General features: G+C 39.5%; 1 long non-coding RNA gene across 2 annotated transcripts in view; it reads left to right on the top strand.

Moving 5' to 3' along the window:
* Window positions 1–1,157: 1,157 nt before the first annotated feature.
* LOC148901260 (uncharacterized) overlaps window positions 1,158–19,177 on the top strand; it is a 29,888-nt gene continuing 11,868 nt past the window's right edge. Inside the window, exons 1-3 of one of the 2 annotated variants that reach the window (XR_016117820.1) lie at window positions 1,158–4,904; window positions 4,979–5,093; window positions 9,253–9,409. This is a non-coding gene — a long non-coding RNA (uncharacterized LOC148901260). Of the gene's footprint in view, window positions 5,094–9,252; window positions 9,410–19,177 lie in introns of both variants that reach the window. The other variant, XR_016117819.1, reaches the window with a different exon arrangement.

Raw genomic sequence — 19,177 nt, 5'->3', positions numbered from 1 at the left:
AAATGACTTAGTGTCCAAAATCTGCCACAAATCAGCTCGAAACTGGGGATTTCCAGAAAGTCTTGCCTTGCTCAAGAAACAAAACAATGGGCTCACAGATTTCAGATTATTATTATTATTATTATTATTATTATTATTATTATTATTTGTTCCAGCTTCAGCTGTTGTTCAAGAGTTATATGAACCAATATGTACTGTATGTATTGCATTGTATTTTCGACAGCTGCCCCCATTTCAAGCTCCGATAAATCTAGACCCGTATAACTTAGGAATTAACTATTTGTTATGATGAAAAAAGAGCGTCTAAGGTTTCTTATGCTGCATTGAATGTTTATGTAGTCTTAAAACTCCATATTCTGTGGGTCCTGGAATTTGAGTGAGAATGACAAAAACCCTGGCACTGGAGTGGACACATTTTTGCACATCTGGCAGTGAATGATTTAATGCCCATGTTCTTTTTTTGTCTCCTTGAATTTACCAACAAAGGTATGCATTCTGAATTCAAATGGAAATGACTTCTTCTGATGCTCATGCAGCAGCTCCAGGCCGCTTTTTGTCACTTCAGGAAGATTGTGCAAGAGCTAAATTGACTGCAGATGGGTAGGGAGGTGATGGGTGAGGGATGAAGGGTGGGTCTATCGTTTTACCACCTCAAAGATTTTGAAAAAAACATGTTGTGGCAGCATGTGACTTTGCTTTCCAGATGATGTCACTCAATGTTGCGCAGTATGACAAAGTTTGGGTAAAACCGCCACAATGTGAACACCGATGCTGAATTCTGCATGCACTGCCATTGATTGTTGTCTAAGCTATTATATATATATATATATATATATATATATATATATATATATATATATATATATATATATATATATATATATATATATATATATATATATATATATATATATATATATACAGTAAAGTCTCGTTATATCGATATCGGATATATCGATAGTCCCGGTTATATCGATACTATTTCTATGCACGCACGGAGAAAATTACATGCAAACAGGGTCGGATATATCGATAGTCCCGGTTATATCGATATTTTTTCGGACTCCCTTGAATATCGATATAACGAGACTTTACTGTATATATATATATATATATATGAGTGCCAGCGTCTGGTTTAAATTTCCAAATGTCTGTGATGAGGGAATTGACAGCAGCTGGCGGAGGTCGGGAGCGGAGGCCCCGCCCAGCTGCCAACTCGCATGTGACAATTTTAAAGTTTCATGCTTAGTTGGCCAAACACAAGGCCAACCATGGAAGCACAGAAAATCTGGGGGTCTGTTAAAATGTCATCCTCAGATAAGAGATCTGGCCTTGCATATGGAAAAAGTTTGAAAATACATCATTCATTGATGGTGCACCGTATACTCTGGGGCGCATTATACACTGGAAAATATGGTAATTGTTTGTTGTGTGACTAAGGTGTCGGGACGTGTGGCCGCGCTGAGTGAATGATTTTCCGAGGTGGTTTTCTATCAAATCAGTTGAGGGACAGATGGGGCCAGACTTGGCTTATTTTAGTCACAGATCTCCTTTATCATGGAGCACTGTCAGTTTTAGGACTACATGAATTTTCCGTGCAGCGTAAGAAACTTTCGACATACATTTCAGGAGTTTTAGGGCTTCTTAAATGCAGTATAAGAAACCTTAGACCCTGTTCTTTTATCAGAAAAAAAAGAGTTAATTCCTAAATTGTAATAGTCTGGCGTTATATGAGCTTGAAATGAGGGCATTTGTCATTGTCACTTGAATTCCAGGACCCACAAAATATTGAGTCTTAGGACTACATAGGCATTTAATACAGCGTTAAAAACCTTAGACTCTGAAATCAGAAAAAATGAGTTACTAAGTTACATGGGTCTGGAGTTATATAAGCTTGAAATGAGGGCGACTCTCCAAAATACAATGCAATACATATATATTGGTTTATATAGGGCTATAACTACAGCTGAAGCTGGAACAAAGTGATAACAGGGAAAAATGTAAATGCTTCCCCCTTGTGCAAAGGAAAAAAAAACATACCAGAGGCCATGGGCAGCGCTTTATCAGCACCCAAAAAAAGAACAGCTCTTGGTCTGGAGTTATCTGAGGGAAAAACATTGCCAGAGGTCTGTCCGGGGCTTTATCGGCAACCCCCGCAAGAAAAACCAAAGCCCGAACAAATTCAGGAATGACGCTCCACGTCATGCTTTTCAATTCCCAAATAAATTCAGGAATGGCAGTGAATGAGTTAACAAAGTGCCTCACAATGCTCAGTCTTCCAATATGAATGTTTTGTACATGTGAGCAAAGCCTTTTCGTGTTGCGAAACTGTGGTTTCTTTTTATTCCCAACAAAGACAAAAGCGAGTCAAACGTGCCAAATCCCCAAAATCTTGTTAGAGTGTTTCGTCGGACCCCCACCCCCGCGTTTCTGGCATTCACTGCAAACTGGTCATAAATCACAAGTTCGCTTTCTGCCAAGTGTTGGTCTGAATATACCAGGAAACAGTTGCTTCCTTAAATTCTTCTGCATCGACTGCGGTGAGGACATCCTAACCCCAAATAACCTCCACCACCACCACCACCACACTTCAGAGCCGGAATTCATCATATACTCGAAAAGTAAATATTTGCCAGAAAGCGATGAAAAGGTTCTACTGAGCATTCAGAGAGTCTGGGGCAATAAATCTCAGAGATGCTCTTGCGGTTTTAAGGCAACGTTTTTTTTCTTTATTGACATCAAGGTTAAAACAATTTGTTAACTTTAACCAAATCTAACATGTTTACAGAAAAGCAGTTCTGAAAGCAAGGCCGGGATAGGAATAAAAGGGTTCAAGCTCCTGATGCTGTAATGAACCCCGACAACGGGATTGTGTACGGCGCAACTGCAATATGTTATCGGGTATTATTCAATATAAAGTGAAAGATCAGCATGGCAGGTTATTATTTTCCAAAATTGCAAGCCAGCCGCTACATTGTAACTCTGAGCGGGTGTGTCAAATTGTGCTGGTCACAGATGTGAGGTCTTAATGCAGCGTAACGACAGAGAAAATTGCTTTTTTTCTTCTCCATGAGGCCTGATAAGAAAACATGACTGTTTTTTAATAGGTCCGACGTTGTGTTTTAAGTGTCACAAATAAATAGAGACCCCCCCCTTACCACTTCCACCAGAAAAAGCAGGATCAACAGGACTTCTTTCAGTGTAGAGATGTTATTTTTCACACGTCGACAAGAACGTCCCAGTTTCTCAGTTGATCTGCAAGCCTTTGTAAACCAAAATGGTGACACCTATCACCTGACCTAGTCCGTTTTGCTATTCCCAGTTTTTGCAAGTACAGTGATACCTTGACTTATGAACTTAATTGGTTCCCAGACAGAGTGTGTAAGGCGAAAAGTGTGTATCCCAAAAAATAATTTCCCATAGGAAACATTTAAAATTAGAATAATCCGTTCCCAGGTCCCATAAAACATAATTTTCTACTTTCTAACTTTCTAAGCCTTTAAATTACACAAAATATATCTTATTTTATGTATAATTAATGTGCTATGTTATTATAATTAAAGAAATAAACTGTACTGGATAATAAAGTCGTTTTATTTACCTTTGTGATGGTCGTCGATGGCTTGATGGAATGGAGTTGCTGGTTTCATCAGCAGTAAACGCTTGATGAGGAACGTAGCCTTCTTATTTCACCATCTTTAGGAATGATCCCTTGGAGGTGCTTTCTCTGCGATCATTTTGCCTAGTTCCTCATCAATTGTGTTCTGTTTAGCTGGGTTGATAGCTTTTTGCATCAAGTGTACAGATGGCTTGTGCGGGTTATTTGTGGAGCCTGGTTGATGGGATATTTTAACCTTCTAGTCTACACTCTGATTTTGAACAAATCAAATCAAAGTTGAAACGAGTCCAAATTTCACTGTTTCTATCCATTTTCTCACCATTTCACTTTTGTTTTTTTCTTTTTTTGTGTGAGTCATATTCATAACTGGATGAGTAACAAGAAAGCATCTCCGAATCTGAAGCCATTGTTTTGATTCTAGAGCAAGGCAAGACGTCCTGGCGTGATGTCACGAACAAAGGGGGCGGGACCTTCTGAAACTCGTCACCTCGAGGTCATTTTGAAGTAGTTTTGGGACACTAACTCATTTTTATTGGTGTTTTGGATTTGACTAAAAATATCAGCCTGTGTGTTTTAGGTATTTTAGATTTTTTTGTACTCTTTTTTTAAATGTTTTTCTGATGTTAGTTAGGAAACAAAAAATGGTGTCGGTTGTCCTTTAAGGCGCACTTAAAAGCCTTACATTTTTTTTGAAAGCTCAGCATGCGCCTCATCATCTAGTGCACCTTTTATATGTATATGAAAAAAAATGTTCTTCATTGACGGTGTACCTTATAGTCCGGAAAATCCGGTACACTTTATGGACTTCAATTTTCACACATGGACATAAGCGTTAAAACACTCACACCATTGTAACTATATTGCTAACTCTTCCTGTGCCAGAATGAAGATGACCTCATTTCCAGTAGATTGATATTTTCAGTCCACAATGTATTGTATTGTATTGTATTGTATTGTATTGTACTGTATTGTATTGTATTGTATTGTGTGTCCACATACATTTCTGTACAGTCAGTAAATATATATTAGTGGAAATAATCAATCAGAAACAATGTTCAAGCCTTATGATTTTGTTCCTCCTAAATGATACTGTCAAGAAAGTAGTGGCACACGTAGATAAAAACGACATCGGTGTCTTCATTGAATGCAAATGATTTCATAAGTTACATGTGAGTCAAGCTGTGAGCCATCAAATCGAATGCCACGTGACAAAGTGTCGCCTCACCCAAGATGTTGTTTGAGAAGATTGCGTTCCTGACGTCCAAACAAGCCACAATGACGCATGGTAACATGTGACACGACAATGATAATAAAGGGGAACTTTTGAAGGTTAACTCGTGTCGTTTTCCCAGATTTCAGAGACCCAGGCGTGAGCAATTGTCTTGCCACATTGGAATGACTTCGCAGAGGTGCCTTTCACTTCGACTAGACGATGAATGGAGAAAAATCCAAATTCTGGTCACATTCTAACAAAGTGAGCCAATGCTTATGACTTTACAAGTGTCACTCTAATTATCAAAACTTTCATAGTTTTTACCGTAGTGATGATTCTGTTTATGCATCCATTTTCTATTGAGCTTGTCTTCACTAAGGTTGCAGGTGAGCGAGAGTCAATCCGAGCTGATTTACTGACATATACAGTGATACCTTAGCTCACGAACTTAATTGGTTCCCAGAAAGTGTGTGTAAGGTGAAAAGTTCGTCTGCCGAACATTTATTTCCCGTAAGAAACCATTAAAATGAGAATAATCCATTCCCAGGTCTCCATAAAACAATTTCTACTAAATCAGCCTTAAAACTACACAAAATATACCTTATTTTACGTATAATAAATGTGCTATTGGATTGTAATTAAAGAAATAAACTACTCTATAATAAAGTCGTTTTATTTACGTTTGTGATGGTCGTTGATGTAGTTGCCTCTTGATGATATCCAAGTGAAGTTGCCGTGCTTTCTCGGTGATAATACCCTCACTCACAATGTACCCTGCTCGCTGCTTTTCGTTAATCGAAATCAACAGACGTCTTTCAACCTCTGCTATTGCCTGAGACCGTTGCTTAGACAACATGGAAACACCCTTAGCCACACGTAGCAATGGTCGACTTAGCGTACTGGTACTGGGACGCTAAGTCACAGAAACGCACACCTCGTTCGTGTATTTCGATGATCTCCTTCTTCTGCCTGTAATTTTTTTTTGTTGTCCTTTTTGACTTAACACAAGCCTGTGGTGGGGTATTTTTTGGTCACATAATAGCAAAAGTACTACACTCGATAGCAAACCACATCCGCACTCAAAGACAAAGAAAGGGGGTGACGAAAACTAGTCCGCCATCCACCGTGGTGCTGTTCGACCATGTGGTTTGGTGTTCATCCCCCGAAAACTAGTCTGCCAGTTACCGTGGCGCCATTTGGTTTTTGTTTGTCCGCCGATAACTAGTTCGTTAGTCGATACTAAATGCTCGCGAATTTAATGTTCATGAGGTGAAAAGTTTGTGAGCTGAAGCGTTTGTCAGCGGAGGTATCACTGTAGTATGAAGATGTCGAGAAACAGCAATACACATGCAAAGTGATGGGCATTTAGTCACTTGTTTCTATGTCAATTTGCCACTCAATAAAATGAAGAATGCCAGCTATTCCCCAGAGACATAAAGTCAGAGATTCTTATATCCATTTGAAATAGGGGGAGTTTGTAACTAATAATCTCAGTCACTAGACGTATATTTAAAGGACAACCGATGTCACTTTTTTGTTTCTTAACTGACATCAGAAAAACGTTTTATAGCATCTAAAATACCCAAAACACGCAGTATGATATTTTTAGTCAAATGCAAAACACCAATAAAAATGACTTAAAGTGTCCAAAATCTGCAAAAAATTGAGCTGCGAATTGGGCATTTTCAGAAAGTCCCGCCCCCAGTTCGTGACGTCACACCAAGACGTCTTGCATTGCTGGAGAATCAAAACAATGACTTCAGATTCGGAGAATATGCTTTCTTGTTACACATCCAGTTACGAATATGATTCAAATAGTTCTGAAGAGGAAAGCATACATGTTTGCAATCGATTAAAGAATTTATTCCGTGCCATTATGAGGCAACATTGAGGGAAGATATCTCAACGAAAAAGAGGCACAAAATGGCGACCTCCTGTGGCCACCTCCGTTTCCACAGGCTGATAAATTCCTTATATGCAGCTTGGACGCCCTCTTCTGGCAGCTTTTGGGTGCAACACAAGGTCCCCAGACCAAACAAGTACCGCAAAATACATTGACGTGATGGAAGGACCGCTACAATGCGTCTTTTTTCGGTCAGGGGCATTCCTTTCGTGACGTCACGTACGGACTCGTCACCAACTCAAAAACAAGACTTCCTGACTATTCAGCGCGAGTCTTAAAACATAAAATATAGCTATATGCGGTGGAATCTTTGTAAAATACGCTCAGTAGACGTCATTTGAAGCCATTTTACAAATTATTATGGACACAACTTGTCCGGAGACGTCGGTTGTCCTTTAAGACTTAGTCCGTTAGGACTTGGTTGGTACTCAAAACAGCAGAAGATATTTGAAGTGTCATTCAACAAACCGCAAAGCTGCCCATCATTGATCTCTTCAAGGATGACGAATTGTGCTCCAGAATGACAGGACAATGGCCAGTCAAAGTCGACCATGTCCCATGTAACCATCTATTCCATTGGTTTAATTCAGCCATGATGAAACTGAAAGAACACACTGTGTTTTTGTTTTGTTTTAAACACCCTTTTTGTGATACAGACGCTCCCCAGCTTACGAAAATTCGAGTTACGACGTTATGGTACATACGAACATTTTTGCAGGTACCGTATGTCGAAAATTGTTTGGACAGAGATGCTGTAAATTAGATTTTGTATTGCGCGCCTTTTTCCGGCTGAGCTCGCTTGCAATTGGCTGCGTACTGATATTCACGCACACGCAAGCACACTGTCCATCGAAGGTTCCAAGAGCTGGATATTAACGCGACGGACACCAAGGCTGACCAATCACAGCGCCCAGCTATGCGGAAGGGTTGCCAACGAGTTCAGCCCCCTCCGTCTGCCGAACTCGCTTACGATTGGCTACGTAGAGTATATATGGGCGGGAAATTAATACCTTACCAGTTGACTCTCTGTGCAGGAGGCACCGAGCTCGTTTATGATTGGCTGTATAGAGTATGTGGGCGGGGAGGAAATCCCACTTCCCTGTTGACGCTCCAGGAGCACGCGGTACATAACACAAAGTAATGGTGGCACCTAATTACTGAATTACGTGCCAGCAGCTTCAGTAATGATTTACTGTAGACCTAAGGATGTATATCGTCGTACTACAGTAGGTGTGAATTTATTTTATGACTGTTAGAGCGTCTGTGCTTTATACTTCCCAGTTCAGTGTTTGACTTAAACATACATTCCATACAAAATATAGCACTGAAGCAACTTGCGAATATATTCACCTTACGAACGAACACTCGGAACATATCTCGTTCGTAAGGTGGGGAGTGTCTGTAAATGTATGGCTCTATTAACATTTACAGCATAGAACAATTGTTTTAATTGGTGGTTTGGTGGTCAATCTCACTTGTACTCCGACTTGATGTTGTTTTTACTCCCTGGTGCTTTCTACTATCTTTGTGACTGCTTTCGTTCTTGTATATAATAGTTGCCCATGTAAAGTGCTTTGATACAGCTTCAGCTGTTGTTAAAGCGCCATATAAATCAATATGTATTTCAATGTATTGTAATATTTCTCTCTAAGGTGACATTAAGACGTGACTGGTCCCGTCAAACGTTAATTTGAAAACGTTGGATTTTTGATTCAGACCTGTCATCTTTGATGGAAAAAAATATTTTCCACATTGCAGCACGATTAAAGGTTCCTTGCGTTATAGTCCTCTAATTACTTGTTTTTGAGTAACTTCTCTCATCATAATGTATTGATTTCAATGTCAGTTCTGAAGTACTAAGAGTGTTTAGTTTAAAAAAAAATAGCTCACGGAGTAAAAATTACTGCAGTCAATCCATAGACTTTATGTTCCATCAATGATTGAATCCACAATAGTGTAATCAAACAAAGCAAGGAGCCACCTTTAAACCATTCAAATTCGTATTAAGTATCATGTTATTGCCAAAGAAAATACATTTATTTTCAACTCAATTCAGCTTCATCAATCCGTCCGTTCAGTCAAAACATTTATTTGGTTTACGTTGCCTTGGAAAATGGCTGTAAAATGCATGTAAAATGCAAGAGTAAACACAATAGTAGATGCATGTCAATTTTACATGAAACCTGAGTTCAAAACGCAAGTAAAAGACAGAGAATGGATGAGGACATATCAAGGTTGACATACACTACAATTAGGACCATTCTAGTTCAACTGTCCTCAAAACCATACAATGACCATTAGTATGTACAACAAAACGGCAAGTCCCAACACATCAATTAAACTGACAATCATCTAAAGGTGCAGCTGTTTTTGGCTAGCGAAAGTTTGAATTAGCTCAGCAGACAATAGCATGCATGACCTGTATTACCGTCCATGACCCAGTTATGAGGACTTGATAACCATCTCACGACACCACAAGAACACAACTTGACATGTGCTCATTTGTCTCCTCACCAGGAAACAGATTGCAGATGAGCTGCAGCATCTCGCCTGAGAAGCGCCCATCTGCTTGGACGTCTGTCTGGATATTTTTGCTTGTTTTTTGAAGACCAACTGCTACTCTTAAAAAATTTCTGTCTGGAACTGAAAAGACTACTTTTTATCCCCTCAGATCGTATCATTTAACAAAGATCAACTTTGCTGACAAAAAGGAGATTACAAGGTATGCCATTGTCAGACGCACGCACGCACGCACACACACACGCACGCACGCACGCACACACACACACACACACACACACACACACACACACACACACACACACACACACACACACACACACACACACACACACACACACACACACACACATATAAAAACGTGCACACACTGACCCTGCTGCTAGGCTGGCTGAAGATCCAGCGCCACAATCACATACCTGTCAACTTTAGCTAATAGCTTCCCTTATAAATGATTACAATTCTCATATAAAAGTTGTAGTACGCCAGACAATATTTGAAATGATAAAAAAAAAACAGTAAAACAAGCGGAAATGCAGACAGCTCATCTAGAACAGCTTCATGTCACAAAGAGGGTACAGCAAGTACTGAAGAATGAATGACTCTGTGTCTTTGTGTTGTCATATTTGTGATTTATTTATTTTTACTTCAAGATGGCGCCGCGAGAGTGGCTGCTTTTTCAGCAGCTCCTGTATTTTGTTTTTCTACTTCTTTTTTTCCTTTCCTCTCCCTGTCATAACTTTGCTGCTGTGAAATGTAAATTTCTCCACTGTGAGACGAATAAAGGTACATCCAATCCACGATCACCGCACATGCCCACGTTACGCTTTTATAAATCAGACCGTGCGCAGCAATAAAAAATATATACAGTATATATATACAGTGATACGTTGGCTTACGAGCTTAATTAGTTCCCAGACAGAGTGTGTAAGATGAAAACTGTGTATACCAAAAAAATATTTCCCATAGGAAACCATAAAAATGAGAATAATCCGTTCCCGGGTCCCCATAAAACATAATTTTCTACTTTCTAAATTTCTAAGCCTTAAAACTACACAAAATACACCTTATTTTATGTACAAGAAATGTGCTATGGTATTATAATTAAAGAAAAAACTGTACTGTATAATAAAGTTGTTTTATTTACCTTTGTGATGGTCGTTGATGGCTTGATGGAACGGAGTGGCCGGTTTCCTCAGCATTAAACACTTGATGAGGAACGTAACCTTCTTTGTTCACCATCTTGAGGAATGATCCTCTGTAGGTGCTTTCTCTGTGATAATTTTATCTAGTTCCTCATCAATTGTGTCCTGTTTAGCTGAGTTGATAGCGTTTTGCATCAAGTGTACAGATGGCTTGTGTGGGTTGTTTGTGGAGTCTGATTGATGGGATATTTTAACCTTTGAACTATAAAGTTGAAACGCTCTCACTGGCTTCTGCTTGTTTCTTTAATGTTTAAACCACCTTCCCTCACTGCTGCGTTCTTGACCCATCACGTGGCTTTAACCGAAGACTGGGGGCGGGGAATTTAGGACCAAAACAAGTCGGCTGCCATTTTGTTGTTAGAAGAACGGGCTCGTTCGTAAACGACACATCACTCATTGAGGCAGCTCTGTGTGTGTATCTCGAAAAAAAGTTTGTATGCCAAGGTAAAATTTTCATAAATTTAACGTTCGTAAACCGAAAAGTTCGTAAGCCAAGGGGTTCGTAAACCGAGGTATCACTGTATATGATTGAGGATTACTTTTGCTAGTTTGCCAAAGCCAAATTGCAAGCAGAGCAGCAATGAGTCCTCGAGTCATGGTTTAACTTTTGATAAAAGTTTTGCCTGTGATAAGCGGAACTTATTTAATTGCAGAGTGAAGTTGTTGACATGATGGTGGTTATCACCAAAAGTATGCAGTAAATGCTTTTACTGTCTAAAATTCCGTGGCTTAATTAACTCATGTACTGCCCGACACGTGCAAAAATGTGTCCACTCCAGTGCCAGGGTTTTTGTCATTCTCACTCACATTCCACAGAATATTGAGTTTTAGGACTACATAAAAATTCAATACAGCGTTAGAAACGTTACACTCTCTTCTTTCAACGCGGAAATACTTCCACTTTGTGGAAAAGATAAAAACATTGCCGGAGGCCATGGCCAGCGATTTATCGGCACCCAAGCGTGAAAAAACAAAACCCGAACAAATTCGGGAATGCCGCTCTACGTCATATTTAGAATTCCCGAATACATTCGTAAATGGTAGTGAATGAGTTAAAAGGGCTAACATAAGCATATTGCAAACTTATAACTCAAACACAGGTTTTTTTAAGCACACTATTTCTCCATCTAATGCTGTTTTCAAGACTACAAGAGGTCAAAAATTCAGTATCCCACAAAATGTCCGCCCTCACAGCACTCCAGCTCAATCTTAACAAAACATGTCTGACAACCAAGATAACCAAGTTTTGCTTGTGAGTAGATAGCTGACTGACGGATTGTTTCAAAGTTTATATTTAACTTGAAAACGGAAAGTAGAAATAAGGGTTCTCCAACTTTCATTTTGGAATGCAAATCAATGCCCTCATTGATGCATACGTGTAAAAAGAGCTGCACATCGTCCTGGGACCACAAGCTAGTCCAGTCATAATTACATCAACAGCTCATTTACATCTCACAAATAAAATATGCACATTACTTTTTTTTCTCTTTTTATAGAAAGCAGGCCAAGCAAACATCTCAAGAAACGCCTAAAAAATGGGAAGTCAACAAACTCATTAGTTGAGAGGCTGAAGAGTGAGAATAAAATGGATGGGAAAGTAAAGATGACTTAGTTTGAATTGAAATTCTCATGATCTTCACCACTCTTAGTTACTCAAACATGAGACCAAGCGCCTGTCCTACTAAACAATTCAAATATTACCGACATTCAGGTGCAAGTTTTACGTGGTGTGATATTTAATTGAAACCCCCCCCCCCCACCCCCCGCACTTCTATCTCTCAGTAAGTGCTGGAAAAGCCGCAACCTTCTTAAAAAGCACTTCCATTTTCATAAATTAAAAAAAACAACAAATATATACTGCTTTGTCCTTCCTTTATTTATTTTTTTGCATTTAAAAACCCCATATTTTGTATTGTCTTGGACATCTTCAGTGTCTTCATAACAGACATACAAAGAACCAGAGTAAGAACCTACAGCTACTAGAACATTAAAACAAAAGGCGCGAGTCCGATGATTCCACGGACTCTGAATAAAACACGACAAAAGAAGGCGGGCGGGGGCGATCCGTCCAGCCTATCAAGCTAGGCAAAATAAAATGGCACACGAGGGTGCGCCAAGCTCGCAATCCCAGAAAGCAACACACTTATGCGATCGCGGCTAACAATCACCTCGGGCGAAGCAAACTCTTGTGCTGGCAAGTCCAAGACACTGGCGAGGTGCGAGGCGTCGTAATCATCACTGGTGAGGTGACAGCGTCTCGTTTAAATGTCCCAGTATCGGTGAGGGGATTGACAGCAGCTGGCGGAGGTCGGGAGCGGCGGCCCCGCCCCAGCTGTCAACTTGCACGTGACAAGTTCGGTGTCCTTAGTCACGTGAAAGCATCGAGTGAATAACGCCTCTGTGTAAAGCTTTGTTGCGAAGGATGGTAGCAATTGTGGTCTTAGCATATCGGTACCGGGCTCTTTATTTGTAGAATGATAGTAGAAAGTTACTCTCGGGGAAGTGACACACAGCGTGGGAAATGTGTCGGGCTGAGATTCACATGAAAGCCGTCACACCTGTGGCGCCACAAGCGCATACCTCGTTTGTGTTTCTTAATGATCTCCTTCTTCTCCTCGACTGTAATTTTGTTTTGTGTCTTCTTCGACTGAACACGAGCCTGTGGTAGGGTCTTTTTCGGTCCCATAACAGCAAAGGTATCTGTAAAAAACTCCTTGGAGGCGATCAACGTCTCTCTCTCTCTCTCTCTCTCTCTCTCTCTCTCTCTCTCTCTCTCTCTCTCTCTCTCTCTCTCTCTCTCTCTCTCTTCTCTCTCTCTCTCTCTCTCTCTATAGGTTGGATTGTTTATAGAGGATGTTGGAGAAGTGAACACCTATCCTGTTCAGCTACCCGTCATCATTCATTTTTCTAAACTTCCTTCCATTCATCACAACACAACACTAACTCCAAACCCCAAACGAAAACAAAATAAACAAGTAATACTGTTTGGGGAGTTTTTATCTCACTCCCAACAGATTCTCAGCAAAAAAATGTGTTTTATTTTTTTTAGGTTTATCCTTACCGTATTTTCTGGTGTATAAGGCTTAAAGGACAACTGACACCATTTTTTGGTTTCCTGACATCAGAAAAACGTTTTATAGCATCTAAAATACCCAAAACACGCAGTATGATATTTTTATTCAAATGCAAAACACCAATAAAAATGACTTAAAGTGTCCCAAAACTGCCACAAAATTAGCTCAGAAATGGCGAGATTCCCGCCCACGAACAAGGGGGCGGGACTGCTAATTTTGTGGCAGTTTTGGGACACTTTAAAGGACAACCGACGCCCCGGACAAGTTGTGTCCATAATTTGTGAAATTGCTTAAAATGACTTCTACTGAGCATATTTTACAAAGATTCCATCGCATATAGCAATATTTTACGTTTTAAGACTTGCACTGAATATTCCGGAAGTCTTGTTTTTGAGTTGGTGACAAGTACTCACGTCACGTCACTGAAGGAACGCCCCTGACCGTGAAAGGACATATCTTGCATCACCTCAATGCATTTTGCGGTACTTTGTTTGGTCTAAAAACTTCGTGTTGATGGCGAAATTAGAAGGAAAACACATAAATAACGCGATGGTCAATCCTTGTGTGTTGCACCGAGCATCTATTTGATAAAAATTTGTAAAAAAAAATTGTAAGGAATTAATCAGCCCGTTTCCACGGAGCTTTCCATGGAGCTTTGTCACCATCTTCTGCCTCTTTTCGGTACTACATTTTCACCCCTCAAAATGACATGGAATTTTAATTGTTGTTTTGCATTTGACTAAAAATATCATACTGCGTGTTTTGGGTATTTTAGATGCTGTAAAACGTTTTTCTGATACATTGTCACAAACTGCCCTGCTTGAGAATCAAAACAACGGCTCCAGAGAGTTCAGATGTGGAAAAGATACTTTCTTGTTACTCATCCACTTATGAATAGGATTCCAATAGTTCTGAAGAGGAAAGCATACATGTTTGCAATAGATTAAAGAAGTCCTTCCGTATCAATTCGAGCCATCTGAACTCCAAAAATAGCGTCCCAGAATATACACAAGATGGCGCACAAGCTCCGTTGGAGAAGAAACACCTTCTTTATGCGTTTTACCGCAATTGGTAGCTCGGTGCGACACACGATTCACCATGGCATTATTTATGTAGTTTTTTAGTGCTTTTACAAATTATAGACGCAACTTGTGTCGGTTGTCCTTTAAGTAACGGTAGTGCATGTGTAAAAGGTTTCCTCTCCATTTCTTTGTATTTATCTGGCTAGCTGGCTACCTAGCTAGCTATCTATTTGCTGTCTGTTAGCTATGTAGCTAACTAGCTAGCTATTTACCTACTAGGTAACTATTAGCTAGCAAGCTAGCTTTCTATCTATTTGAGTTATTCCGGCTTGAGTGAATACTGGCGTGTGTGGCCGCCGCTGCTCACCCACAGAAAGAACGTATCCTGTTACTGTAAAGTGGCCTTGAGAGTTTTGAAAGGCGCTTATAATTGAAATGTGTTATTAGTATTAATATTATTATCAGGCTCAATGAAGCACATGTTTAAAAAGGTTCTGGCTCAATATTACTTCACATATAAGGCGCACAGGCGTATAAGGCGCAGGGTCATCTTTTGAAGAAAATCAAGGCTTTTGGGTGCACCATATACACCGAAAAATATGGTACATTTTATTTGGTCTTCTTCCACCATGGTGGCAGCCTTTAAATAACAGCTGCAGTGTTATATATATACACTCAGCTCGTCTCTACCTGCTTTTCAAGGCCCATGACTAATAAAGCTATGCATTGAAAAGAAAAAAATCAATTTACTGCCTTAGGGAGAAGGTAGCCGGTAATTGGTGCTTGAAAAATAATTGCATTCAAAGGGGAGTCGGCATGTCCTGCCTCACATACGCACACACGCACGCACACACACACACACACACACATACACGTTTTTATGCTTTCTGGGGACCACTTTTCGGATCATCACTTCTAGGGACCACCCTTTCTGAAACATTTTTTATGTTTTCTTTATGGGGACCAGTTTTTTTTGTCCCCATATGTCAAATGGTCCCCAGGACGTGACTGTTTAAACAGGTTTTTGTCCCCATAACCACATATAAACGAGAACACACACACACACACATGCACGTGGTCTATTATCGAAACATCCAAAGCGTATATATTGTGTCTTTGGTTTGGCCGTATATGGCTCATGGGTTGAAGGTTCCCCGTCCCTGCTCCAACGGATGAAGACCACCCATCCCATGAGATGTCATAATCGTTTTTTTTTCATTTCGAGATTAGTGTACATGCAGGATGATTGTAGGATTAGCATCATGCAAAATTAGGTTGAGCCCCCCGCGAAGAGAATTATCATTGAACTGAATGTTAAACGGGGATTTGGGAACATGTAAGAAGTTAAGTTTTCAGCAGTTGCAAAACAAAACATGCAAAATGTATTCACACACTCAGTAGATTTAATTTACAAAGCCGTCAACATACAGGTAAAAATGTAGAGAACAAAAAAAGGATCATTTCATTTTTCATTTAAATTTCAAGAAATCTTTGTTTTACTTCCTGAGGCATTCAATGCTTTACAATAAATCACTGTTTTCTTGTGGTGGAACCCCAAAAGAACAAACAACATCTATTATTATTATTATTATTATTATTATTATTATTATTATTTGTGATTTAAAATTATGCAAAAACCATATATATATATATATATATATATATATATATTTATACACTGTATATACAGTAAAGTCTCGTTATATCGGATATATCGATAGTCCCGGTTATATCGATACTATTTCTATGCACGCACGGAGAAAATTACATGCAAACAGGGTCGGATATATCGATAGTCCCGGTTATATCGATAGTCCCCATAACGAGACTTTACTGTATATATACAGTAAAGTCTCGTTATATCGATATTCAAGGGAGTCCGAAAAAATATCGATATAACCGGGACTATCGATATATCCGACCCTGTTTGCATGTAATTTTCTCCGTGCGTGCATAGAAATAGTATCGATATAACCGGGACTATCGATATATCCGATATCGATATAACGAGACTTTACTGTATATATAATGAAAACAAACTACTAAAAAAAAAAAAGCAAAACTTAAAAAAACAGAAAAAACCCAGTTGTTATGCTAATCCTTTTGATGCTAAGGTCTCAGAGTATGGTTGGACATGCAAGGGAACATTTTCCAGAAAAGAAAAGGTACTGCACAACAAAAAGAATCCATTAAAATGATGAACGACGAAACTGAGTGCGAGGCAGAAACAAAAGAGCAAAAGTCTTGTGCGTTTCATCCATTGAGAGGCGTGTCATAACGCGTATTCAAAGCGGCCATCGCGGGCTCCCGTTCAACAGGCCGGCGTGAGATTAATTGGATGTGTCAGTCGCCGGTGTTCCCCCACTTGTGCAGTCAAATGACGATGTTCCGTCCATATCATTATGCTTATTATGAGGACTGTCAGCGCGTACTTGCTTAGCGGGGGAGACACTCTAATGTTGGCTTTATAATGCTGTCAGAAGTGTTACTATCCTGTGGACGCTTCATTCGAATGAGTGTTTCATTGTGAGACACTTTGATAATTTTATGATTGAAAGGTGTATTACTTCCCAAAATGAGTGGTGAGCATGTCCACTTTCCAGCGCATGCTCTACTTGTGTAGGTTTCCTCCCACGTTCCAAAAGCACGCATGGTCGGCTGATTAAAAGGACAACCGACGCCTCCGGACAAGTTGTAATGTGTAAAATCGCTTCAAATGACTTCTACAGAGCGTATTTTACAAAGATTCAACCGCATATGGCTATATTTTACGTCTTAAGACTTGCGCTGAATATTCCGGAAGTCTTGCTTTTGAGTTGGTGACGAGTCCTGACTTCACGTCACGGAAGGAACGCCCCTGACCGTGCACCCCGTCCACTGCCCAAAGTCAGCTGGGATAGGCTCCTGCACACCCTGCGATCATAGTGATGATAAGTGGATTGGAAATTGAATGAATGAAGAATAGCAATAATAATAACATATTACTATTAATGTTTCTGTGCTTGATCAATAGTTTCGATGGTCAGCAGATGGTCAGTATTATTACCGTATTTAATTTAGCAAAGGTTGTTCCATGAACCAAACATGTTGAAGCCATTGTTGTGGCTAAAAAAACAACAACAGAGCATGCGTATTCATGGGATAACTATGACAAGCTGTAATCTTCCTCTGAAAAGTGCATTGATGTGCACATTCATTCCATTATTTAAATCCATATGATTATCCACACACACATGCCCACAAACACACACAGACCCACACAAACAAAATGGGGTCACATGGGTTTCCAGGTATAAGAGCAACTGGATTAACATCCATAGTCACAACTCCAATATGTTAAATTGATTTTTTATGCTTTTACTGAATATGTTCATCCAGGACAGATCAAACGGGACATTTGCATTATGACTTCAAATCTCGTGAGACACCGGCTCAACGAGCAGCGTCCTCTGTTACTTAGAAATTCCCACACAGATGGCGCACAGTGATGGCACAGCAATGTTTATCTTTCTGCCCATCCATCTTTTGGCCTCGTTGCCTACAGGTTATTTTTTTGATGATTTCATGGGTTCCTAAAAGTTACTTACATTTGTCCATTGAGAGACATAATTTAAGAGGAAGTTACGTGAAAACCTGTTTCCTGGGTTTGGTAGCATTTGCGAGCTGAGTCCTTCAGCGGTGTGATGTAATTTTCAGTTGTGAGCAAGTGACAAAATGGCCACCTAAATTCATATTTGATGGAATTAATGAAATTTGAAAGTATTTTTTTTGACTCATGGGGCGATGTGGAACATCCTATTGTAAAGAAGATTTTTGGCTTGATATCTCCGTTAAACTTATGGACTATATTTGCTCATGCACATGCTTGTGAACAACTGTGCCTTTTGACATCTCTCTCTCTCTCTCTCTCTCTCTCTCTCTCTCTCTCTCTCTCTCTCTCTCTCTCTCTCTCTCTCTCTCTCTCTCTCTCTCTCTCTCTCTCTCTCTCTCTCTCTCTCTCACAGTCTTTCTCTCTTTTTCACTCTATTTGTCTCTCTCACTTTCTTTCTCACTTTCTCTTTCTTTCTCTTTCTCAGAATCAGAATCATCTTTATTGCCAAGTACGTAGAACACACAAGGAATTTGTTTCCGGTTGAACACGCTGCACTAGTATCATGAGCAAAAAAATTGCAGAGGCACTATTCAATTCCCCCCCAAAAATGCAAAGAGGCACTATACAAGATATACAAGAATATATATATATATATATATATGTATGTATGTATATATATATATATATATATATATATATATATATATATATATATATATATATATATATATATATATATATATATATATATATATATATATATAGTCTCGTTATATCGATACGCAAGGGAATCCGAAAAAATATCGATATAACCGGGACTATCGATATATCCGATCCTGTGTGTGTGTGGGGGGGGGGGTGCGTAAATGCGGCATCTTTGTTATGGCATGTAATTTCATCATTGGGTTCATGGATTGCGTATCTAACATGTTTTTTGTACAGTAGTGAAGTGAAAAATAAAGTTGTGCATAAAATAAAAACGTCTTTACACTTTTTAATGACTATTTCCTTTCAAAAATGCAACCAACC

Source organism: Hippocampus bargibanti, linkage group LG02 (genome assembly GCF_051943395.1).
Source record: "Hippocampus bargibanti isolate YZ-2025 linkage group LG02, ASM5194339v1, whole genome shotgun sequence".
NCBI classification, from domain to species: domain Eukaryota; kingdom Metazoa; phylum Chordata; class Actinopteri; order Syngnathiformes; family Syngnathidae; genus Hippocampus; species Hippocampus bargibanti.
This window is presented reverse-complemented; position numbering and strand designations above follow the sequence as displayed.